Here is a 25,764-nt window from a genome sequence, read left to right on the forward strand (position 1 = left end):
AATACCTCTCATTAACTTGGGGATGAACTGCGTGCTATCTTTAAATTTAAACACGGTAAGGAAAAAATGCACGCATGTGCTTCTGTGAGCTCTCTTCCCCTTCAGCAGCAAGCTTCTCCATGCTTGCCTAGCAGGACTGGCTAGACTCCTGCTGGGTTTCAGATAGGTCCTGGCTCTGCATGGTTGGTGTCCCCTGCTGTATCTCCCCTCTCCTCCTCCTTTCTATTCACAGCAGGGGTCACTGTCTCAGGCTCCACCTCCACAGGGGTCTGCAGGGTGCTGGTGGGATCTCTGCCAAATATGGCCTGCAGCTCGTAAAAGCGGCAGGTCTGCAGGGCAGCACCAGATCCACTGTTGCCTTCTCCAGATATGTGGTATCCCTGGCAAAGTTCCTTTGCATTCACTTTGAACTGCTGCTCGTCCCTGCTGTATCCCTTTTCCTGCATCCCCTGTGCAATCTTCTCATAGATGTCCAAGTTTTTGATGACTGTTCCACAGCTGTGCTTGCACCACCTTTTCTCCCCACAGGCCCAGGAGATCCAACACTTCCCGTCTACTGTGGGCAGGAACGCATTTACTACCTGTGTGTGTGGAGCCGGCATGGTTGTTTGGGCTGTTACACGCAACAAGGATCAGCTGCTAGGTGTGCTTACCAAGGTGGGCAATCAGGAAAGGCATTTCAAAAACACACAAGGCTTTTAAAGGTGGAGGGAAGGGGAGGCAGGAGCAGAGGTTTCTGGCCTCTGAGACTCCTGGACACTGGAGTTTAAAATTGTGACCAGACCATTGTTGGACAGATGTTGGAAAACTGTTAGGGTTGACAGAGGTCATGCAGAGTCCACAATTGCACTGTAGGATCTTAAGTAAAGTAGGTTGACCATAGCTGTATGCCCTTCAAGGGAGATGGTTTTACTGTGTTACCATAATGGGTTCTTACATTGGCTGGAGACAAAACTCAGTGTAGTCACATGCACAAATAGGTTGATGCAAGGTGACGGATATCAACTTAACTTTGTAGTGTAGACCAGGCATCAGTTCACATTTCCAAGGTTGACTTCACAGCTGAAACAGCAAGAGACTCACTCCTTTAAAATGAAAGCTGAGACTGGAAAATAAGAAGCAAACTTAAGAGAGGTGCTGATCTGCTATAACACAGTGTTCCAGCCCAGTTCATACCCTGTCTCTAGTATATTGCATCTGGTCAACAACACACATCAAAAATACAGAATTTAGCAAAGACAGCAAAGGAGAAGCCCATGTCTGGCTACCTAGATTCCCATATCAAAGCCATCCCTGTAGTATGTGAGCAAATGAAACTGAAAGGGAATGGAGGAGGGGGCTGTAGTGATTCAGACTAATTAATATCGTTGGTAAATTAGCTAGCCACCAGAGTTTATATGCCAATTTTGAGGAAAGGAAACTTGGAATTTTTAACGGATACAAATGGTCAGAGCCTTGGTTGTACTTCTCATCTAAAAACTGGCTACAAGATAACCAGACATGCAATAAAGAAGCCATTTTCAGCATGCAACTTTAATACTTAGACCTTCTAAACAACTTTATAATTTAAAGGCATAGTGTAACACAAAGCAGGGGGAAATCAACAAAGCAAGCTGAAAACCTATGCATTTTGACCACGCATGTAACCAGAGCACACTCAACACATTAGATTGGGCTTTGCATCCTGAGTAGGGTGACCAGACAGCAAGTGTGAAAAATCAGGACTGGGTGGGGGGTAACAGGAACCTATATAAGGAAAAGACCAAAAATCGGGACTTGTCCCTATAAAATCGGGACATCTGGTCACCCTAATCCTGAGTCCCATCATCTCTGGGCCCTTCCTCCAGCTGAATATGGGAAATTGCACGCTGGGACCTGTCATCTCCATGGGCCACACTGTGTAATCAGGTCATCTGTGAAAATTAAATGCGCTCCCTGAGACATGACTCTCCTAGTAAGTCACTAATATGGTCTCTGGCAGGAAATACCGAGACCTTTACCCTATTAGAAGCCTAACTTTCTTCTCCTTTTCACATGCACCAAAAAAATCTCTAGGCAGGAAAGTTCACAGCTGAATCTCAGCTGCTTCATTGTGTGTGCAACATCAGGAATTCTGCATTCTCTTCCCAGTGTATCACTCGCTCACTGTGTGAGCAAGTAAGTCACTAAGCAGTTAGGTACCATTGTGATGGATGCTATAAAAAAGTTTTTGCTATAACTGGGGGGATAAAGATGTCTTCACAGGCCATGTGAGGCTTAATTAATGTTTGCAAAGTGCTTTAGGCTCCTCACTCAGATGGCATGTGCTCAGGAAAGGCAAAGGATCATTATTAACATAGAAAGCTTTTCCCTTCAACTTTATGCATCACAAGTGATTTCCAAATGCTTGTTCTATTTCTGAGCATGCATCTGGTTCTGCATAACATCATTTCAAACCACACGTGTCTAACAAGAGATAAGGATGAAGTCGTCCTAGTGCTATCAACTGTGGGAAAAGAAGCAGAATATGCCATGAGGTTATCCTAATCATTTACAAAAATAAACTGCTGTGGTATGTGAATTGGTTGGGCCAGACTGAGCAAATGGTGCATCCCATATGTATCTATGTGTTAGTTGAATGAAGGGGCAAGAATTAAGTCCTTGAAATGTAATCTTGCTTGGGCAGTTTCTAAAGCAAAGTGTAGCATATCTGGCCAAGCCTTTTTGGAGACAATTCACTGCAGTTCTTTGTGCAACACTACTGGCAAGAAGCTATCAGGATTGTGGATTAGTGCTGTCCATATTAATCGCAAGGGTCTCCTTACATGATAGTGAAGATGTGGAACTTTGCTCTGTGTTCAGTGTAGTAGATGATGATTCATTCTGCTTGTTTCTGTTTTTTCACAAGTGACAGATAGATCCTTAGTAGAATTGAAGAATTTAGAATTTTTTACTTTTTAACCAGATTATTTAACATATTGGAATTTCAGAACAGGAAGGTCTGGATTGTTGACAAGTCAAGCTTATAATTTTACAATTACAGGTAACATATGTGTTCCTTTGATCACTGTTGCTCTAACCTGTGTACATGGCTGGGCAGTGGCCTGTCTTGTGGATCGTATGTGTTTTAGAAACACTAAGATGCTGTAGTTTGCTCTTTTATAAACCCAATTAATCACTTCTCTGCCTGCTAATAATAATCACTGGACTTCTCTTTTGTAAAATGTTTAGTCTTCCCCATTATTAATGATTGCCACTTCAGTTGGATCTACTGGGCACAATTAATAGTGGAGTTTTCATTTAGGAGAATTGTTTTCCCAGGAGTGTAGTTCAGTTCCTGTAGGTATTTTCTTTTAGGCTGAACTGTATTCAGTTATCCAATCCTTACAACCTGCTTTGAAAACATCACTTGAAGTCATTCATCCCTAAGGAACATTAATAATTAAGTATTGGGCTAAGTTCTGCCTTCAGTTACTCATACATGGCTGTCACTACTGTTGACTTTAGCTATTCTTTAATTGGACACTCAAATAGTTTCCACAAAATCTAGATGTTTTGTCAAGGCTGGGAAACTCTCCAAATACAAACACCCTAACTGCTACAGAGTTCCCAAATTAGTTTCACTGGAACATGCTCTACTGGCATCCAGTAAATACGGTATTCTTTCACTGTTAATGTCTGGGTGTTAACACATATGGTTTATCCATAATTCCCCAGTGAAGCACCAGTCAGTCTTTTCAGTCTTCCCTGCTTACTGTCTTTTTCTAGTACCTCAAGAAAGCAGTGTTTGGTGGGGAGTGGAAATCTACAAGGTCCATATTCTTACGTGCTTGCATTGGTCCCACAATGACAAGATCTTTCTTTTCTTTTTATTTCTCCTTGTCTGAAGCACTTGCTCACTATTTAATAATTTCCATATTTTCTTACTGTATGTACCATTACTGCATTGTTAGCATCCTTGCCCTTCTGAGACTCTCCACTCTTCTGTCATGTCATGTGGATAAATGAGTCATTCTATTTGTGATCTGCTGAGCTGATTGGCAGCTAGTCAGGTTAGTATTTTGCGCTCTGTGGCTGTTACTAATGCTGCTAAAAGTTTTTTAATATATTTTTTCTCTGTCTAAATCTTTAACAGGTTGAGTCACTGTTTCATTCCCATCCCCTAAATGAGTGTGCACACAAGAGTCACTGTTATTTTGATAAAGGGGTTATAATCTCTATCTTTCTAGTTTTGTTTGACCAGTTGGTTCTTTCAGAATTTGTTAATTTAGGGTCTCATCTAAACCCCTAGAAATGGGAACCTCTCCACCGACTTCCATGGACTTTGGATCAGGCCCATTGTTTCCTGAAGGTGATTGGTAAAACAGTTGGAGAGACATATTAGTATCTAGCTAACATTCAGGAATTCTATTATTGAGCTATTTCTTCTCATTGTTTACAGATGCAATAGTAAAATGCAAACATATTGAAGAGTACCAAAAATAAAAGAAAAAAGAAACTTTTGAAAAAACTTTAGACAGACATGCTAGTATGAATATTGTACAGAACTGCAGTGACATCTGTGAATCAACCTCCACAGGGACCAGCAAAACTAGGTTGCCAAGCAGAGGCAGGTCTTTAATTAAAATGTGAACATTTCACTGGAAATCAAAAAGATCTTAAACTCTGACTTTTGGGTCCAGCTGAGCTGCACTGGGTATAGGACCTGAGAAGGAAGGGCCAGCATGTCTCTCCCAACCCCTAGGGCTGCTGGTGCCTGTTAGAGCCTCAAGGCTGTTTTAACTTGCACTGGTAGTAACAGCCCACAAGGACTGTTATTTTAGCCTGGGGTTATTGGAACCCAGGGCACACCAGTCAGCCCTCTTCACATCCCAGCACATTCCCAATGCATACCAATGCCAGAGGTACTATTTCAGAGTAACAGCCGTGTTAGTCTGTCTTTGGAAAAAGAAAAGGAGTACTTGTGGCACCTTAGAGACTAACCAATTTATTTGAGCATGAGCTTTCGTGAGCTACAGCTCACTTCATCGGATGCATAGAGGTACTATGCTATTAGAAAGTAGCATAAAGCCAGCTCTCCCGCCTGGTGGTACTAATTAGAGCTGCTTTATGATCCCTTTGTGCTGCCAGAGCATTGTAAAGCATCTATGTGAGGACTGATCGCCCTTAATTTAAAGTGACCACTTCAGATATGGGGTTGCCAATGGAATTTGGGGTCTTTAGTTTGTGCTTCTTTGTGTTCTGATATCCCTTTAGAATTAAAACAGACCAGGTAAGCTTTCAAACGGAGCAGTGTACACCCCCACCCATGAACATAACTCCAGTCACTGTTTCAAATGTTTTTCATCTTTTTTTCTGGACCTCTATTTTGGTTCAAATGAGGTTTTGCTGCCTCTCAGCCAATGCCCTCCCATTGGAGCCTGCACTGAAGTCATGCTGTTAAATCTATAACATCAATTATTCCTACAGCAATAGGAGAGGCAGCATGACCCTAGTGGAGTAATGTCGGGACTGGGAGACAGGAACTCCCAAGTTAATCCTGCTTCTGTCAGTGACCTGCTGTGTGGCCCTGGGTCAGTCCCTTAACCTGTTAACTGCTCTCTCATTTATAAAATGGAATAATAAAATTAATGCAGCCCAAAGGGGTGTTGGTAACCTTAATTAACTCCTCTTTGCATACAGTTTGGAAGATATAGATTACTATGCAAGTGTTTACTCTTGTATTTATTAATTGATTCTGCTGTTATATACTCACAGTTATGAATGACTTTGCTCCAGGATTTGGAAGAAGTAGCAGCAAGTCGGGGGGGCGGGATCATAGGTCTTTATGTAAAACATAAAAATACCTCAGCTGGTATCAACTGGTAAAGCTATGAGAGCGCTGCTGATTTACACTAGCTGGGGCCCTGGCTCAGATATCTTCAGTGATAGCATATATAACAATACAGAAAAATACAGAGCATGGCCATTTCTCTTTGTTCTTGACGTCCTCTCTCTTTCTTTCCATTGTGCTCTAGTCACAGACTTCCGCTTTTCAAGAGGATGCTCTGAAGGCAGTGAAGGAGTTAATACTTCTCATAAGTCGTGTTAATCATGTAAATCCTCCTGGCCTCATCACTGACATTTTAGATGCTAGATTTTTGTCGCACTGCCAGGAAGTGTTTAACATGTTACAGTTGCTCATGTTGTTTTTGCAGTGGTTTAAAAAAGGAGGGGAAAACAGTCGCCTTGTGTTTCCAGTTAGGAGACTGAATACATTCCTAAAGGAAAAACACATGATCACACAGATGCCTGAGATAAATCCCTGCCCACATTTTATATTTAAGTTGAATTATTATTGTGCCCAAATCTGATAGCTAGAACTGTTGCCTGGCTTGACTTTTCCAAACATCTTTCTCCTTCTGTTCAGAAACTTTAAGGGAAGAAAGCGAAAAATGAATTCCTTCAACTTCTTAAAAAGATTTACTTTTTTGACCACATTACCAACACAAACATTTCTCCCTGCAGTTTGTTTGTTTATTCAAAGCTGGCTGGACACCCAGGCTGTAGGTTCCAGAAATATTTTCAAGATAACAAAAGTGGGCAGCAACCTCCAAAGAGGTTTCAAAAAGATTCACATCTGTATTTAAACTCAAAAATGCCATTTATCAGGGTTTGTAGAAGTTTGAGATTATCCAAGTCTCAGTTGATCCTGGTGCACAGTAATTATTAAAGGTGCTATGGCCAAGATCTTAATAAATGGGTGCCAAAATTAGGCTCCTAAATTCATATTCAGGCATCTAAGTAACTATATGTGCTGAGGAGCTGGCACCTTCTACTGACTTAAATAGTCAATCACTATATCTATCTACCTCAATTATGCCAGCAGAGGCACAAAAACAAAATACAAAACAAAAGAAAACAACCCCTCTCTCCCACAAACCACCAAACCAAACCATATATATATATATATATTCAAACTAGCTGGTCTAGCTTTAAACTTCTAGGAGTGTTTTACAACCAGTCTTGCAAAGTGTCCTTGTAATTGTATTGTGTGCAACCCACTAATTAACATAACCACAGTATTCTTGGTATACACATACATTTCAGAGTCTTTGACAGAGAACAGGATTGCAATGTTTACAGTTTTCCTTTCTATTTACTGGGAGGTTTGACCCCAAGTGAAGAGGGTTTGGTCTTTGGGACATTCTTCTTCGTGTGATGAGGATTTAGGAAACTGCTTTTCTGAACAGTTTCAAAACTACAGTTGGATTCTTTTTAGCACAGAAAACTCACACACAGTATTGAGATGAGGCACTTAAGGATACAGGATGCTTCATAAATTACTATTAATAATTTGGTCTTTCTCTTCCAAGTCTTGTCGCTCAGGGTGTGTCACTGCATTCCAGCATGTGTGAGTGTTTTTTCCATCCTAGACTTTTTTTTTTTTTTTAGTGCCCCTGGGAGTCTAATAACAAGATATCCAGCTCCAGGCCTCATCATCACCTTCAGTGGCATCACTGCTCGGGAGATGCTGAATCAACTGTTCTCCCCTGGGTAATGTTGGGCAAGTTAAACGCAGATGTTTAGTGCTCAGGAAATCAGTACAGACTTTATGCAGAAACTGACCACAGTTTGCAATGTCTCAGGAGTGGGAAAGTGGGGGTGTTGTTACAGGCAGCTATAAAGAATAGCTGCTGCAGATCATGCCTGAGACCACTGGGCCAGTCCAGGAAATTCATATGTTAAGACTTAAAGAATGACTTTTTTGCAGTCACATTTTTGCAGAGTTGAAAGAGCTCACTGAACACAAAAGCAGCACACTCTGCCAGATTTTGTCTCCATTAACATTTCAGTATCTGAAGTTAAGTATTTTTTCACTCGTATAAATAGCTCTATTATCAGTTTTCTGTTCTTGTGAAATACAGTCACACTTTGTTTTTCAGATTTCAGGGAAGAGTTTACATTTTTAATTAAAAGTGACCAAAATTTGCCCCTGATCTAACTATATTTGCTACTGCTTTTAGGTCACTTCCCTGGGCTTTGGATCAGGCTGTAGTGGATGAACAATTTGGCACCATAAATGCTTCTAGTGGGTATTCCTCTCCAAAGATGACGCTATTTCTTACAAACACACTTTTCTGGGTTCTCTCATTTCTTGTGTAATTGTATGTGTCACATACCATTGGAAGTCAGAATAGGGCCTGATGGTACGTGCATGGATTTCAGAAGTTTCCCGTTGTGCCACTAATGAAGAACTGGTTTATAGGCTGAGAAATACTAAGACTTTGCAAAAATACAGGATCCTTGGCTAGATGCAATGGTATCAAATAGACTCTTCCTCTCGTTGTACACCCATGTACTCACAACGTTTTTAAAATCAAAATCTTGTTGGATTTAGCAGGGATCTCTAGGATTCTCAACTCAACTAAAAAAAAAATGGTGACCAAAATATGAAACCTCCTTGTCACGAATGGTAGCTGGCCATGTAATCTGTGCTCAGTTACCTGTCAGCAGGTGGTGAAATTTGGTTGCCATTTTGTGCAAGGCACCTGACACTTTTAACATGAAGCTGAACAGGGGAAGATTATTGACTCAGGGTATACCCTGAAGCATGAGGATTAAAGTTCTGTGACTCAATGACATTTTAGGAAACATGAGTTGGATGCTAAGGCCTGATTCCGATCTTGCATCAGTATACATCAGGAATATTGCCTTTAAAGTCTGCGGCGTTACATTGTTGTGAAACCTGTCTAACGGGGAGCAGAAATCAGGACCTAAATCTCTACAGGGTTTCTTCAGATCCACAGTGAGACTCATTATTTTAGCCATTAATAGGGAGGGGGGAGGGATCACAGCCTGTAGCCTTTAGCACCTGCTACACGGAGAGTGAAGGACCTCATTTACTTCTGTTTTATTAGTGCTTCATTCCACTCTCCAAATGCAAGAAGCTCAAGTGACAATCTATCCTGCTATCTACTTTCCTGTAACTAGCTCAGCTGGCTTTTAGGAAGGAAAGGGAAAATCAGAGTATAGCACCTGAAAGTCTCTCTGTTGTAAACAACTCAGAGCAACTCACTTACCAGATCTTCCCTGATACTACATTATGCAGGCTCTCATTTTCTGCTCCTGGTGTGTGCTTGGCCCCGGCTGGTAAACAGAAGCCTCCAGTAGCTAATCCAACCTAACATTTCATAAATGCACCATATATTTTTTCCCCATTCTGAATTATGCTGAGAGCTACCCATAGCAGATGCTGATACTCATGTCTGTGTCACTCAAACAAGACAGCTTTGAAAGTAGGATTTTTTTTGATGAATAGGTAGCTGGGTGCATGACCTTTGTGGGCTTACACTGAAGAAACCTCTGGATCCCTTTGGACAAACAAACAAACAAGCAGGATTTATGCTTGTTCTCTCTGCTTTGCGCTGTTAAATGGTTGCTGCATTTCATCCCACAGGGTAAAGTGATTCCTATATCATAGATAGTATGTAAGTTAGTTTGTAACGTGCTTTGGGATCCGTCTGATGAAAGGTGCCATATAGATGTATATCAGGATTCAAATTAATCCAAGATTAAAGGCTAAGAATAAAATTAATGCTAGTCACCGTGGGCTTATGGAAAATAAGTCGTTCCAAATAAACCTGACTTCATTCTTTGATGAGATTACAAGTTTGGTTGATAAAAGTCACTGAATAGATGTGATATACTTAGCTTTTCTTATGGCATTTGACTTTGTACTGAATGACATTCTGATTTAAAAAATAGCACTATACACTATCAATACAGCACACATTAAATGGATTTAGAATTGGGTAACTGACAGATTTGAAAAAGTAGTTGTCAGTAGGGAATCATCATTGAATGCGGGTTTTCTAGGAGGGTTCCATGGGGGTCAGTACTAGGCCTGATGCTATTCAATATTTTAATCATGATCTGGAAGAGTCACTGCTGATAAAATTTCTGGATGACAAAAAGATTGGTGGAGTGGTAAATAATGATGAGGACAGGGCAGTCATACAAAGCGATCCGGATCACCTGGTAAACTAGGCCCATTCAAAAAAATGTGTTATAATGCAGCCAAATGCAAAGTTCTCCATCTAGGAACAAGGAATGCAGGCCATACCTGCAGAATGGGGAACTGTATCCCAGAAAGCGGTGACTACAAAAGGATCTAGGGGTCATTGTGGACAAGCAACTTAACATGAGCTCCCAGTGCAATGCTAGGGCAGGAAGGACGAATGTGATGCTTGGATGTATAAACAGGGGAGTAGTTAAGTACAGCAGGGGGTGATTTTACCTCTGTACAAGAGCATTGGTGAGACCAATACTGGGAAACCGAATCTAGTTCTGGTGTCTGCATTTTAAAAAGGATATTGAAAAACTGGAGGAAAAAACACCCCCAAAATGATTCAAGGGCTGGAGAAAATGCTGTATAGTGAGAGACTTAAAGAGCACAATCTGTTTAGCTTACCCAAAAGAAGACTGAGATGTTGGATGATAACAGTGTATAAGTACCATCATGGGGAGAAAATAGGGCACTAAAGTCCTCTTTCGTCTAGCAGAAAAAGAAAGGCATAATAAGACCCAGTAACTGGAAGCTGAAGCCAGACAAAGCTAAATTGGAAATAAGGAACAATTTTTTAACAGTGAGGGTGACTAACCTCTGTAACAAAATCCTATCTTTTGAAGACTTCAGATCAAGAGTGGATGCCTTTCTGGGTGTGACAAGTTACTGGGCTCAATACAGGGGTAACTGTGTGAAATGTAATGGCCTATGTTATACAGGAGGACAGGCTAGATGATCTAATGCAGTGGTTCTCAACCAGGGGTTTGGGGCCCCCCGAGGGGCTGCGAGCAGGTTTTGGGGGGGCGCCAAGCAGGGCCAGCATTAGACTCGCTGGGGCCCAGGGCAGAAAGCTGAAGCCCCACCACGCAGGGCTGAAGCCCAGGTCCCTGAGCCCTGCCACTTGGGGCTGCAGCCAAAGCCTGAGCAACTTAGCTTCACGGCGGGGCCCTGTGGTGTGGGGCCCCGAGCAACTGCCCTGCTTGCTACCCCCTAACGCCGGCCCTGGGCTTTATAGGCATAAAATCAGTGGTTGTGGCACAGGTGGGCCATGGAGCTTTTATAGCATGTTGGGGGGGCCTCAGAAAGAAAATGGTTGAGAACCCCTGATCTAATGGATCCTTCTGCCCTTAAACTGTATGCATCATCATCATCAAGTGGTAGCATAGCTCACTATTAGATCTAAATCTGAGATCTGCTCACATATGCTGCCTCTCTCTACATACACAAAGAAAAGGAGTACTTGTGGCACCTTAGAGACTAACAAATTTATTTGAGCATAAGCTTTCATGAACTACAGCTCACTTCATCGGGTGCATTCAAAAAGAAAAGCCTTTTTTATTTCTTAGAAAAATGCATATTCTCTGGAAAGAGGTTGCGATCAGACTCAAGCAACTAAATAGCTGGGACAAACATTTAAAGAAGTGTTTGGTTAAACAGCAGAGGAGACAAGATGCCCTGGGACCAGTGGCAGGGCCGGGGAACAGTATAACCTTGTGGAGTGAAATTGTCCAGAAGCAGTGCACCACCACTCACTTTGCAACAAACACTTTCGTGTCTCCATGCAGATTACTGGCACTATAAATAGTTTCTGCTCAAAGTAAACATTTTTTGAGAGTACTCTGCCCTGCTGGCATGAGATCCTCAGGCTGAGCAGCTCAGCAGCAGCTTCCCAAGTCTCTCTCTCTCTCTCTCTCTCTGTGCATGGCCACACATTCCCAGTGACACAAAACTGCTAATGCCTCTCCCCTCACAAACGGCCATCAGACCCCAACCATTAATACAGACAATCCCGATGTGGCTTGTTAGTGGGTTAGGCTCTTTACAGATTCCTCAATTTCTGTATATTTCACAGCCTGGGGCTGAATATATCTGGTTTTATAACGGCTTCGAAATTGGCCTGGGAGCTCCGGGATGATTTGTATGGGGACATGTTGACGCTCCTTCATTATCTTAGGGTACTGAGAAACAGGGTCCACTCTTTTAGATTTGGGGCAGAGAGAAAGAGGGTAATTTGTCACTAAAACTGCTTTCAGCCAATAGTCTTTTTCTCATCTCAACACTGCCAGCTTTCAATATTTTATTGGAAGGTTGCAGACTTCCCCACTTTCTTTAATGATCCCAGCAGCTTGTTGAAATGAGCTCTGCATTTTATAACCTAGTTTGTTTAAAGAGTGTGTGTGTGTGTGTGTGTGGCGGTAGGAAGTCTGGCAAAAATCAGAGCTTGCCACATTTTTTCCAGGCCTATATTGTGCAACTCCATATTTCTTTGCCATGTTGGCCTCATGAAGTAACATTAATGGAGCCCTTACATACAGCTCAATGCTTGGGAAATGTAGTAGAAAACATAATTTATGCAAGAAACATAGATAATCCCATGTTCATTGCAAGCCTGCTGTAAAAATGTCGGAGTTACCTTCTGTGGAGAACTAGATTCAGATGGCACTTAAGTCAGGTCAGAAGCAGGTCAGGTCTTTCGGAAAGGAGAGTCTATTTCCTTGATGCGCAGGAATTCCTAACAGTCCTTTCTGCTGTTTGTTTTCCTTACTGGAACATTTAGTGGGTGCGCAGTTAAGCAGCACACAGCTGCTATGGTGATTGCGTCTCAGTGTTATCAGCTTTGAGGATGGGTTCACGCAGCCCCCTGAGAATGCCACTGTCCCAGTTCCCTTTGATCACATGCTAAAGACCAACAATCGGCCCCAGGACACCTCGGGGCTCCTCACTGTCACACGCTTTGTTATCCTTTGCTGCACCAGAGTCCAGTGAAGTCCATGGCTTCAAAATCACAGTCCCAGCTGCAAAGCATGAGAGTTCAGCTAATTCCTTGCAGGGCGGCTCTGAAGACTGTTCCCTGCCGCATAATACGTGAGTCTCAAGAAAAAAATATTGCAATTCCTTGCAGGCCAGCTCTGGTGGCTCCATAGGAAACAACAGACATCAGCAGCATGATACAGCAAAACCAACATTCCTCTTGTCCAAAATGGTCATGTCACTTCCCACCTGGCCTGGGCCACACAGATCAAGAAGGCAAGAAACAGAAAAACAAACACTTTAGAAAGACGCAGTTGTGAACTGGTGTAAAAGTGACATGCAATGGGCCTTAAGGCTAGCTGTATCTTTTGCTGAACCAGTTTGCCCAACTTTGTATTAATCTAGTCTATCAATTTCTTCCTGTCTCTCTAGACATATTGATACATGTTCATCATTTTGGCCTGGAAGGTTTTTTTATTTTTTAACCCACTACTTCAGAAAGTCTGTGAACCAGAAAGTCTCTGCCCCAAAGATCTTACACTCAAATCCAATAGAACAGTGGTTTTCAACCTGTGGTCCCTGAATCCCTGGGGGTCCGCAGACTATGTCTAAGGGGTCCACAAAAGGTTGCCATTACCATAAAACCATGGTTTTCAACCTGGGGTCTGTGGACCCATGTCTAAGATTTCCAAAGGAGTCCGTGCCTCCATTTGAAATTTTTTAGGGGTCTGCAAATGAAAAAAGGTTGAAAACCACTGGAATAGAAAAAGGCAGTACAAGGGGAGGTGGAGATGAGAACTATTAAGAAAATGGTGGGGGCAGGGGGGCGGGGGAAGTTTCCTTAGACATTTTTTTTACTTTCATCAAAATATCAAAAACTACCATTTTTTGGCCAAACCCCCAAAGTTTTCAGTTTTTGGCCACAAAGATTTGGGTTTCCAGTTTTCGATGAAAAGTCACCATTTTGTTGAATTGAAAACCCATTGAAAAAGAGCTTTGGTGGAGAATTTTTGACCAGCCCTAGTGGAGGCAGCATCGGTGAAAAGATGGCCTACGTGTCCTCAGGGAACACATGGGTTAGTGGGAGGAAAGGAAGAGGTTTAGGCGCGTGGGGTAGGGATGGCTGTTCTAAACATTGGAGGCAGGGAGAAAGAAGAACCAAAGCAGAGAATGGGAGAAGGAGACAAAGGGAGCAGATAGGAGGCAGGATTGGAGATCCCGAAGGAGTCATTTTATTTAAAGAGCAAATGTAGTGTGCCCATGCTCCTGCATCTCTATCATGCTTTATTATTATTATTTAATATTGGCACTGTGATGGTAGCTCGTAGGGGTCCCAGACAAGGAACCTAAAAGCCAGTCTCTGCCCCAAAGGCCTTACAATCTAAGCATTTGTGTGAGGCCCCCTAGTTTTGTGGGTTTATTTAACATCTGAGTTGGAGCAAGTGCAGGAACTTCAGCCCTTGCTGGATCAGCAGAGCAAGCTGTTGGTGCTGTTTCTGGATAATGTGTCTCTCAGCAGTCACGCTGCAGAGCCTCCCTCTGCCAATTATGTGTCTCTAATACAGGCATCGCTTTGTATTCAGTGGTGAATTCCTTTTAGTTATTTTCGGGTAAGTAATCGTGCGTGACTCAAAAGTACCATAGAGAGATTGGTTGATGTCAACTGATATGTCTTTGGAAATCAGACTCACTTCCTGAAGTTGGCCTCAGAACAGAAGAGAATTGAGTCAAGATGCTCAGGGATTCTAGGCTCTCCAGGTTGGTTTGGGCTCAGAGATCATAAAGAGAGAGGGAGCACCTGGCTTTGCTGACTGGCTTTTCTCCTTCTTCTATGACTTACTGGAATCACCAGAGCAATTCTTTTGCTGTCTACTTTTTCTTCTGGGTACTGTTCTCTCTTCCGGCATGTGTGGCAGGGGCTAATGAGGGTCTATATCAGATTGAATGGTTTGTTCTTTTCTAATGAACATAAAAAGAGAGTCTGCCTGGAAGAGACAGAGTAAGACAGATTCACAGCAGACCCAGCTAAGCTGCCTCTTTTTGGTATGAGGGGATTTTCCCAGCTGGTGTGCAGGCAGCTAGTGAGGTTGAGGCCAGATGACACCAATGTCCATCTGGTATCTTATGCAGGAAGCACAGGGTGGGAACATCTCCCAGCTACTAGTCTGATTTGGTTTCTATCATGTGTATCGCAAGATTGAAGCTGGAGAAACCAAGTTCACTCCTTTCTTGTTATTCTCGCCAAATTGCTCACCTTGGACCCAATCCAAATCTATTAAAGTCAGTGGGAAAGCTCTCATTGTCTCTAGTGGGAATTGATCAGATTCTGTGAGTATGTAGCATATTTTCCATTTATGCCACACCCACTGATTATATTTTATCTTAAACTAGACTGTAAACTCTTTGGGGAGGGACTGTGGCTTCCTAATTTGTCTGTACAGAGCCTAGCACAATGGGGCCCTGATCCTGATTGCCCTAATGTAATACAAATAAATAATAGTATTTATCTATCTATCTATCATATCTGGATTTTCACGCTGCTTGTCACAATGCTGTCTCTGTGCCGTCTGTCCTTAACTGTTGTATAGTGCTGTTAATAGTTGCTGCTTTTCACCCCAGAGTTGATTACATTTCAGTGGTGGTTGAAGTAAAGTGTGCATGGACTTCAGATCATTTTTTAAAGTATTGTATACACTTTGGGATCTTTTGGAGCAAAAAGTGCTCTATAAAATGTATGGTTGTTACTCTATTGGGTTTTTCCTTTTGCTTTTACACCAGAACACTTAGGGAAAAGGAAAAACACCAAGGTGCAGCTGAGAAGTGAATCTGAACAATATACAAAGGGAACCTCGAACAGCTGTCCACACAAGGCACTAAACAGGTGGGATGTCTTTAGTGGTTGTCACAGTAAGTAGGAGACCTCTGTGACAAAGGCAACAGTGTTCAAAATTGAAGGAAGGATGTTAAGCCACACGCAGCTGCTGGGAGATGAGGTTTCAATGCAAATCTAAACAAAGGTTTTGCTAAAAGGAAATAGATCCTCCTGCGTGCAGGGAGGTTGAAACTGAGCAAGTAGCTGCTTGACATCATCAAGCTGAGCATTGGATTACAACAAACAAGGACTTGGAAAGAGAGGCAGGACACGCCCCCCAAACCCTTAAAGTGCAACTTCATTTAGCAGCTATTAGTACAAAGAAACTGTAAGTCTGAAACTGACTGTGATAAGCTGGCCAGCTTGGCTGCTTGCCATACCAGGCAGGTATGCTGTGTCGGGGGGGGGGGGGGGGGGAGGGGGGGAGTAATTGAGCCTGGATTTGTTCATTAACGGCTTGATTTCTTAACTTGGAGAGCAGCTGGACCTGTGTTCCGTAAGTACAGTTTTACATGCTGCTAAGAGAGAATGAGCTGCAGAGAATACAAATGTTAGCAATTTACGGTGCATCAGATATAGGAGTCGTTATTTTCACACAGTGATATGTATGCGATTACAAGGACATGCTGATCTGGTCCAAAGCTCTCAGCATTGTTGTGTGGGAGCCAGAACTGTGACTCTGATAGATTATTTGTCTAAAGATATATTAAGCTTTTGCCTAAACTACTGGGAATGGCAGAATCAAGCTGCCCACAAACCGCAGACTAGATGGAATCCCATTTTTCTACATAGTGTTTGTAGGTTGGTTGGTAGGGATGTGGCTACCATTCTACTTGAAAGGAATGCCATTCAGTGCTTGCTCCATAGGGCAAGTGGAGAGAGTGTATTCATTATTTAGCAATCAAAACGCAACGTGTCTCTGTGACACCAATGGGAACATCTAGCCTGATTTCTGTAGTCTGTCTGTTTATTTCCAGAAAGTGACCAGGCACTGGCACAGAATATCCTACAGCATTGCTTTAGCCTTTGGTTTACGAATGAAAAAATAATACAAATCCACAAGCTGTCCTGAGGGACTCTGTGTATGGAGCATATAATGTACCAGGCACGTTGTGCTGCGATCAGGGTGGTCATGTTATAACATGAAATATCATTAAGTACTGCGAGGAATGGCATGTGTACTAACGGTTCAGTCTGCACCATTGATGTGAATGGGAGTTTTGTCACTAGTTTCAATGGAAGCAGAATCAGAGATGCTGTAGGGTCCAACCTTATAAGCAAATGCAAAAAACTCACTGTTTTAAAATGAAGAGCCTTAAATAAAGCCACAGTGGGGAGGGATCAGCAAAACACTTTAGAAACTGGATTGAAAAATCCTCCCGTGTGGATCAGGGCTTTGTCCCCCTGAACAACTGATATGGCTTATGGGGGTGCAGATCATATGAACCTCACAACAGGTGAAATGGGATGGAGGAAGGGAAATGTTTCCATTTGCTCAGGAGGTGGTACTAGGTCCACAAAATGTGAACCAAATCCAGCTTGCCTTACTCACAGGAGCAGTCTCACTGGTGCCTAGATTCTCCTGGGATGGATGGATGGATAGTTGAGTCTATTAAAGAGTACATCAAATAAGAGGTAGACCTAGACAGTATGTTGCACCAATGAAATAGCACTAAGGTGAGTCCTTTAGAGAGGGGAAAACTCCAAGCTCAGCCTGCAAGCCAGATGCAGCCCATGGAGTTCTGCACTAAGAATTGCCAGAACCCTCCTGTTTAACAAGGAGATGCAGCATGTAATGCAGTAAGCAGTCCATTCCACGACTGCTAAATCCAGGCCAAGACAGACCCTGTGTGGTAACTGTGAAGCACAATCTGCATTTTCCAATCTGCGAGCTAGAGAGAGCTACAGAATTATGAGTAACCAGCATCCTGAAGACACTTCAAGCCTCTTCTCTCTAGTGAGGGACACTACGTTGGTGGCAAGGACATATGGATGGGTTGAGGCTCAACACCTGGTTTCATTACACCGCAAATGCAGTTTCACTGAAGGTCTCTAGAGACACCAGTCATCTATCTCAGTGATACCCAGCCATCTCAACCACAACAGGAAACGCCAAGTCTCCCAGGCAAAGCTACACCTAGTTCCTAATATTCATTGAGAAATCCCATTTCACATATGAAAGAGTAGAGTGAAAGCTCAAGTACCTTACAGAAATGGGTATCATGGGTAAGGTAGATGGACTCCAACCATGGATATCTCTGATAATGAAGGCACCAAAACCCAATAACCCAGATCAAATCAGAATATGCATGGATATGCATCTCCCCAAAACTGTGCTCTTCTGGGAGTGGCACGACTCACCCAACGTTGATGCCACCATTGGTGATTTTGAGGAAACCACAACTTTCTCCTCGACAGTGCTAGATGTCATCAGCTTGAATTTACACTGGAGTTGAGCTCTCTCATCACGGGAACTGCTTAGAGTCTTTCAGATTAAGTGAAATCTGGCTTTTTTTTAAAAAAAGCAGACTTTTACACAAAGACTTTCTGGTTTTAATTTTTTATGGTTTTGGACATTTTTCAAAAAAAATTTCAACAGAAATTTTGAACAAAAACATTAAGCTTTTGTTTATTCTGAAAAAATGATTTCTTTTCTGTTTCCACATTGACATGTTCCATATTGAAAGTTTTTGATTGGTCATTTTAGTCACATGGCGAGTTGGAATGTTCCATTTTCAAAATGTGTGTATTTCAAATCAGAAAAATTTTGAGTATAATTCTGTAGAACATTAAAACTGGACCATCGTAAAACATAAAATGAAAAATGCTTTCAAATTTGCTGAAATTCCTGTGTATCTACAGTATTCATATAGCCCTGGAACCAGTCTGAGCACCTAACTGTCTTTAATGTATTTATCCTCAAAACTCTCTTGTGAGTTAGGGAAGAGATATCCCCATTTTGCAGGTGGGGAACTGAGGCACAGAGGGACTACGTAACTTGCCCAAGTCATGCAGGAAATCTCTGGAAGAAAGAGAAAATGTAGCCTGAATCCCAGACCTTTCCTAACCACTGGACCATCCTTCCAATTTCTGTGGAGCTGTGCCCCCCACCTTTTTCACCCAGATCTGATACAATCTCAGCACCTCTTAGTCTTCAGCAGTTCACAAGACTCAAACCCCCAATCCAGCAGTTTCTATAAGACTGCCTTAGATCCAAAAAATTCAGCAATCAGATCTGATTCATGGGACTCATGGCAAATCAGTCAAAGCAGTCTGGGTATTTGAAAGACTCCAAGAGAGGAACCTCACTCTCAATTGAGCTAAGTGGGAATTCCACAAATCCCCAGGAGAATATTTTGTCTGTGTCATTTTCGTGACTGGACTAGTCCCAGGTCCTAACAAGGTAGCAGTTATCAGAAGCATGTTGGTTCCATAGCATGCCAGTGAGGTACACCACATCCTAGGAATGCTTAACAATTCTGTATACATCATTCCCAACTACTCAGGATCATTTCTATACCTTGGTAGTAACATCATTCCAGAAATCAACCAGTCTAGGGCCAGTGATTTAAGTGTAGGGAAACTTTCCTCCACCACCTTAAACTATTTATTCCTTGGCTGCAAACATTTCACTGTGTCTCACCCTGGGGGTGTGTATTTGTCCACTTCTCCCCCATATGGTTCACATGGCTTATGCTATGATTTGCTAAATTCTTTATATCGGAACCCAGCATTTACATTGGGATGAGGCTTTGAGACCTTTGTGTGGCTTCTCTGTGCCCACTCTCCACTAGAAAGGTTACAAATCACAAGTCACTGCATGGGGGCATTCCCATAAGAGCTCTGTAATACTTGGATTTGTTGGTGATGGCAGTGCAGGCACAACTTATCCCTGGTGTAACTCCATTGACTTTGGCAAAGTTGCTTTTTACACAGAGCATAACTAACCTGTGGAACTCATTGCCACAAGATATCACTGAGACTAAGAGTTTAGTAGATTTCAAAAATAGATCAGGCATATATATGGAGATGAATATTCACAGTTATAATGAATAGCATATACTTTTTGCTTCAGGACAACTACTAACTGAGGTAGGGGGGGGATATTCTACAACTGTCCATTGCAGGATTTCTTGCACTTTTATCTAAAGCAGCTGGTGCTGACTATTGTTGGAGGCAGGATATAGGACTATCTGGGTCACTGGTCTGAGCTGATAAGGCAATTACTATGTGCCTCAGGCTGAATTCAGTCCATTGTTTGCCCATGAATCAAGAAGTGTGAGGCTGACCTTTTCCAAGCTGCTGTCACCTGGACTTAACCAAAAGGGATTTCCACTCTGGATCAGAAGTGATACCAAAGCATCTGTTGTGCAGAATAATGCTGAATTATGCCAGAATAGTTCCAGGACTTTTGGAACATCTGTTCATTTTGAAACTGTGCTGGGATCTCTGCATTAATTCCACGTGTTCAGCTACCACCCACTAACGTGAGAGAATGGAGCACAAGAAAGATGTGTATTTGGCTGAAGGCAATGCTAGTGTGATTCATTCACAATCAGGTTCAGACAATCAGATACACTGGGGATGGTCCTTCAGGTGTGCTGAAATAGTTGCCCATTAAAGTCACTAGATAAAGGTACCGGATAAAGATCTGAAATGTCAGTATTCCTGGATCAGTTACTCCAGCGCCTCACGCAAAGCCCAGAATGAGACTCCTATGGTTACAAGGGAAACCTACTGTGTGAAAGTCATCCCTGCCTGGAAGGCCTTTGCATCACATTAATCATAGAACTGGAAGGGACCTCAAGAAGTCATCTAGTCCATTCCCTTGTACTCATGGCAGGACTAATTATCTAGACCATTCCTGCCAGATATTTGTCTAACTTGCTCTTTAAAATCTCCAATGATCGAGATTCCACAACCTCCTTAGGCAATTTATTCCAGTGCTTAACCACTCTGACCATTAGGAAGTTTTTAGTTTTTAGTTTCAACCTAAACCTCCCTTGCTGGAACTTTCGCCCATTGCTTCTAGTACTGTCATCAGAGGGTAAGAAGAACAATTTTTCTCCCTCCTCCTTGTAACAACCTTTTATTTATTTGAAAACTGTTATCATGTTCCCTCTCAGTCTTCTCTTTTGCAGACTAAACAAACCCAATTTTTTCAATCTTCTCTCATAGGTCATGTTTTTTAGATCTTTAATAACTTTTGTCACTCTTTTCTTCTTCTAATCCAGCAATAGCCCTGGCTGGGAGGATGCATGAGCCGCACAACCCCAACAGGAGGCATCTGTACTCCCACATGGTCCAGAGGGGTCTACATGCCAGGTCTATATGGCTCAGTGAGCCCTTGGGGACTGGCCCTTGCCAAACCTCACATATGCACCTCCAATGGCCCAGAATCCTCATGTAGGGGATTGGGGTGGGACAGTGCTCACTGTTCCAGTCCACAGGCTGGAATCAAGGCTGTGGATGACTGTGGGTTGGAAAGTTGAATTCCACCCTCCAGCCAACCAATGAGTTGCCCTCTCAAAGTTGATTACTTTGGGGGGCAAAGGCAAATTCCACCCCAGAAGAGCAGGCCTGCACAATCCTACCTCTTTGCTTGATAGTTCAGGCGAGCATGCCCTTATGGATCTTTTGTTTTAAGCTCCTCCTGGGGCAGAGCCACATCTGTATTTGCAGCAAATCTGAAGCACTGGGCTCTGGCTCTTTGGGTTGCACAGCCAGTGAGACACAGAAGAGCAGGAGGGCAAAGAAGCAAAATGGAAGAGCATGGACTTTCTAGGTGGGCGTCCTTCCTTCCTAGATTCATGTGCCCGGGTGGTACCCTACTGGGGGCAATGTATTTGCCAGACATGTGGGAATGCTGCTTCGTTTCCAGCCTGTCATGCCAGTGGAGCTCCTGATTGTCAAAGGAGGAAACAATGCAGTAAATGTGTGTGGTCAAATTTTCCCTTCTTTATCTGGGCTCTAATAATAGTGCTTAGTATTTTGCATTTATATAGCCCCTGTCATCTGACCATCTCAAAGTGCTTCCCAAACATTAAATAAGCAAGTCTCCCAACTCCCTCTGTGAGAAAAGCAAGAATTAATAATAGTGCCATTGTACTGATGAGGAAACTGAGGTACAAAGAAGCAAAGTGACTTGCCCAAGGTCAGTGGCAGAGCCAGCGATGGACCTCATGAGTCTTGCCTCCTGCTCCAATCACTCAATAATTCAGTGGAAAGCCAAAGAAAAAAAAGAAAGGGCCCAGATCTGCACGATGGTTGCAGCTGGGGAAGGATTATGCCTGTCGTAGCAGTACATTGGGCTAATCAATTAAACCAGTTAAAGTTGCTGCACCAGCTAGTTCTTGCTTTCCATTCTGCTAATATTTGCCCCTGGGACAAAAGGAAAAAACAGTCCATGATGTTCCAGTTGGTCTGAAAGCTCAAACAGCTGCTAAAATAAATAAGTGCCTTGGCTGAATTTTGCAGGTCCAGCAGTTGTTAGGACTACAGAGGAAATTATTTGACTGAGGTTCAGGGACATAGGGATAACATTCAGCTGCAGGCAATGGTGAGTAAACCTAAACAAGATAAACTAAACAAATCATCTAAAAGCAGAGTACCAAATTTCCCCTCTGGTCTTAAAGCATCTAATAGGGAAGTTTCACTGATTTAAACTCAAATTTGGCTGGAAACTGAAATGTATTTACATTCTTGAGAGAGCCCGTGAATCCTCTGACCCTGCTGGGTTCAAGCTGTCAGAAGTGGGGTTGTTGCACTTCTCCACAGCATATGCAAATCAGTTTAAAAAAAAAAGAGAGAGAGAGAGAGAGAGAGAGAAACCACTTTTGGAAGCAGGGCCTCTTCCTAGGGTTTGTCTGCATTGGGGCTATAGCCAATGGGGTTGCTGCACTGGTGCAAACCCCTGATGTAGACATCATGGTTCACACGAGCGGTTAAATCCCAGTGTAGATGAGTTCCCTGCCTTCGTGTCCATCAAGCCAGGCCCTGGAAAGCCAGGTCCCCAGTCTGCCGGGTAAGGCCCTTTCAGCACGTGCATTTCCTTGGCAGCTGTGGTCACAGGTAGATTTAAAGAGGGGTTCGCACAGTGAAGTTACTAATTAAAGCATAGCCAATTTTCATGATAGTTATTTTTCCTTTCTCCTGTTCCTCAGAAACATTTGTCCTGATGTGTACGCAGCTGAACATCTGAAGATATGGATAATAGGAAGGTCAATTAAATAAGGTAAGATTTTACATTCTAATTGGTTATCTGGAAAGGCAGCTGAGGTGACTTGATTTTTTCATTTAGAGGGTGACTTAAATTCACACAAACTGGAAGGATTTTTCCCCCCTCCATTTTGTAAAAAGATACATGACTGCTTGCTACGTTGAGAATAACTGCTAGAAGGTAGCTGAATGAAAGCTAAAAAGAAGCTTTAGGACACACCCATACATCCTACTGACTGGACTGTGTTGGCATCTGACATAGGTCTCCTCTAACTTCTATAAAGGGTTAATTAGATAGTGAGACTCAAGCAATGGGTTGAAGGTACAGCAGTCTGGGAGCTGACCAGTGAAAGGAGATAACATATAAGCCTTAGGAACTCATTCTGAATAATATGCAGAAAACCTTTGTGGAGTGGCATAGCTGGGCCATGGAATTAAGGGGAATTGTTGCAAATTCCCCATTTGTTTGTATGTGATCGTGGTGTCTGTACACAACCCCAACTCATGTGTTATTAGCAAGGGTTTTGCCCCTGAAAGTCTGAACCTTAAAGTTTGTGTGATCCCTCCTAGACTCCAGACAGGACTCATTGCTGGATGTGTAGATATTGCACCCACCTTTATGGTTAACATCTACTGTACCGTTGTACATGACTTTCTTACAGTAGGCCTATACTTACAACATATGCCATGGTACGGTACTTTACCAAACCATGGTGAAATGCTGGCTGCCAGGGCACATGCTAATGCAAACCATGGTCTGCTGTCTCTCAGTTTGCATGGCATGGGTCACTTGCTGGAGAATTCTCTGCACCTTGAAGTCTTTAAACCACGAGTTGAGGACTTCAATAGCTCAGACATAGGTCAGGGGTTTGTTACAAGAGTGGGTGGGTGAGATTTTGTGGCCTACGTTGCGCAGGAGGTCAGACTAGATGATCATAATGGTCCCTTCTGACCTTAAAGTCTATGAGTCGTTGATGTATTTTGTGCAGCATTTGGGGTATATTTTGAAAACACTGAGATACACACACCCTGCCCTTTGTTACACGTTGCACTTACACATTCATTAAACATTTCTTGCCTATACAAATGCATGTCAGAGACCCTAACTCTGTGTTTAGATTATATCTAAAAATCCCTGGTGAGCCCCAAATCCTCACCCTTTTGCAAAGCCTGAATAATGCACACAGGGGTTAAGAGATCCAGTGGACAGAGTCCTGGCTCTGTAGTCACTGCTTCCCCATTGTGGAGGATAGGTGTTAACGGATAAATCCATGCAATCAGAGTTCCACTGGCTATGCCCTCTAGACTACCCAGATTCAATCCCCCGCTCTATGGGCGAGCCATGTAGGCATCAGCTATGCTGGGTTTTGGTACTATTGGCTGGTAATGTGGACCTCTCTGCCATCACAGTTGCACTGTTTGTAGCTTTGGTGATAAAGGACCATAATCCAAAAGGATTCTCTGGTGCATCCAGCCTCATTTTTCCTGCAAATCCTCTCAATGGTTTGCCATGCACCTGCTGTGCACAGCACTCTGCCCCTCAGGTGTTTGAGACAGTGTATGTACAGCCATCCCAGCATAGTGGGAGATCGGGGGCGGAGGTGAAATCCCAGTGGAGGCATAAAATATGACTCTTCTACGTGCTTGGGCGCTTTCTCTGTTTTGCTGATTAAATTAGTCAAGTCCACGTGGGGGAAGACTGCTGCCCTGACTCTGTAGTATCTGCATGTGTATCTGGCTCTAGTTCTGCAATTTACACAGAGCAGGATTTAACCAGTCTGTGGAGAGAAGCTGCTGTTGCTTAATGCATGTCTGCGAAGGAATTCTCCACCTTTCTTTTCCAAAGCACACAGAGGAAGAGTTGTTTCAGCCCAGCCTGGCCATCTCACTTTGGGTGGGAAGTTTTAAGGAGTTTCAGTGAGTCAGCATAGCAGGTGAAGATGACAATTCTAGGCAGATAACAAAAGCATTTGGACTGGGCTTGTGAGTCCCCTTGCTCCACAGCAGGACTGATTCTATTATGCCTAAATTGTCTCTAATACATGCATGTCTAGTCTAGTCTTGCCTGAAAACCACTGATGACAACTTTGCAACTGCCCCTGGGAGACTAATTCCACAGTCTCGGTTTTTCTTATAACCCCAAAGGTAGGGATTTTCCATCATCATTCAAGGCAAACATTACAACTGCCCTATTATGGATCATATAAGATGTTTTCTTTTAATGGGAGGGAAGAATATATAAGATGCTACTTTGGGAGCAGACTGGAGCCAGTGTTGCTAATCAGACAGGCTTTTTCCTTAGTAACGTTCTCTAGCGTTATCTGCTTTATTTTTGTGCTGTTACCGAGAGCTGCTGGGGACGCGACCCATGAGTCAGCTTGCTGCCTACTCCCCAGGGCCAGACCCTTCAGATCATTCCTATTCAAAAAGAAATATTTCTTTGGAAAGCTGAATGTGACTCTCCTAGGCTAGTGGAGGTTTGAATACGAGGAGAACGATAGAGGTGCCCTGGGTTCTGTGCATGCTGTGCTACCTGAACTCTTTTAGGCTGAGAATTGTATACCCTAGCCTGCAAGACAGGTGTCTGGGCTCTCCCTTCTTCGTGAGAAAACCAGCATTCTCACAAAACAAGACAACTCTAGTTTCTCCCCTTCTCAGGATATAAACAGAGGTCACATCAAATTCATTTCCTTTCCTCTCTGGGTACAAAGCACTTCCCCAAACAGCAGGGCCCTCAGTCTTCCTGAATTACTGCTTACTTCCCACTCCCATTACCCACACCTTGTGTCTTCCTGCTTCCTTTTATACATGGCAACAGCCACTGGCCCTTGTTGAAAATGAGCCCCAGCTGTATCTGCTCCCCAGCCATTTAACCCTTCCATGCCTGGTTCCACAC

At 43.0% G+C, this 25,764-nt stretch overlaps 1 protein-coding gene across 3 annotated transcripts in view; it reads left to right on the forward strand.

The window, feature by feature from the left end:
- Window positions 1-15,928: 15,928 nt before the first annotated feature.
- Window positions 15,929-25,764, forward strand: part of PKIG (cAMP-dependent protein kinase inhibitor gamma) — a 30,314-nt gene continuing 20,478 nt past the window's right edge. Inside the window, exons 1-2 of one of the 3 annotated variants that reach the window (XM_077832062.1) lie at window positions 15,929-15,978; window positions 22,814-22,884. The gene's annotated coding sequence lies outside the window, so the exon portion shown is untranslated. Of the gene's footprint in view, window positions 16,038-16,086; window positions 16,147-22,813; window positions 22,885-25,764 lie in introns of those variants that run through there. The other 2 variants (XM_077832063.1, XM_077832061.1) reach the window with 2 other exon arrangements.

The sequence above is a fragment of the Eretmochelys imbricata genome, chromosome 13, assembly GCF_965152235.1.
Source record: "Eretmochelys imbricata isolate rEreImb1 chromosome 13, rEreImb1.hap1, whole genome shotgun sequence".
In the NCBI taxonomy this organism is placed as follows: domain Eukaryota; kingdom Metazoa; phylum Chordata; order Testudines; family Cheloniidae; genus Eretmochelys; species Eretmochelys imbricata.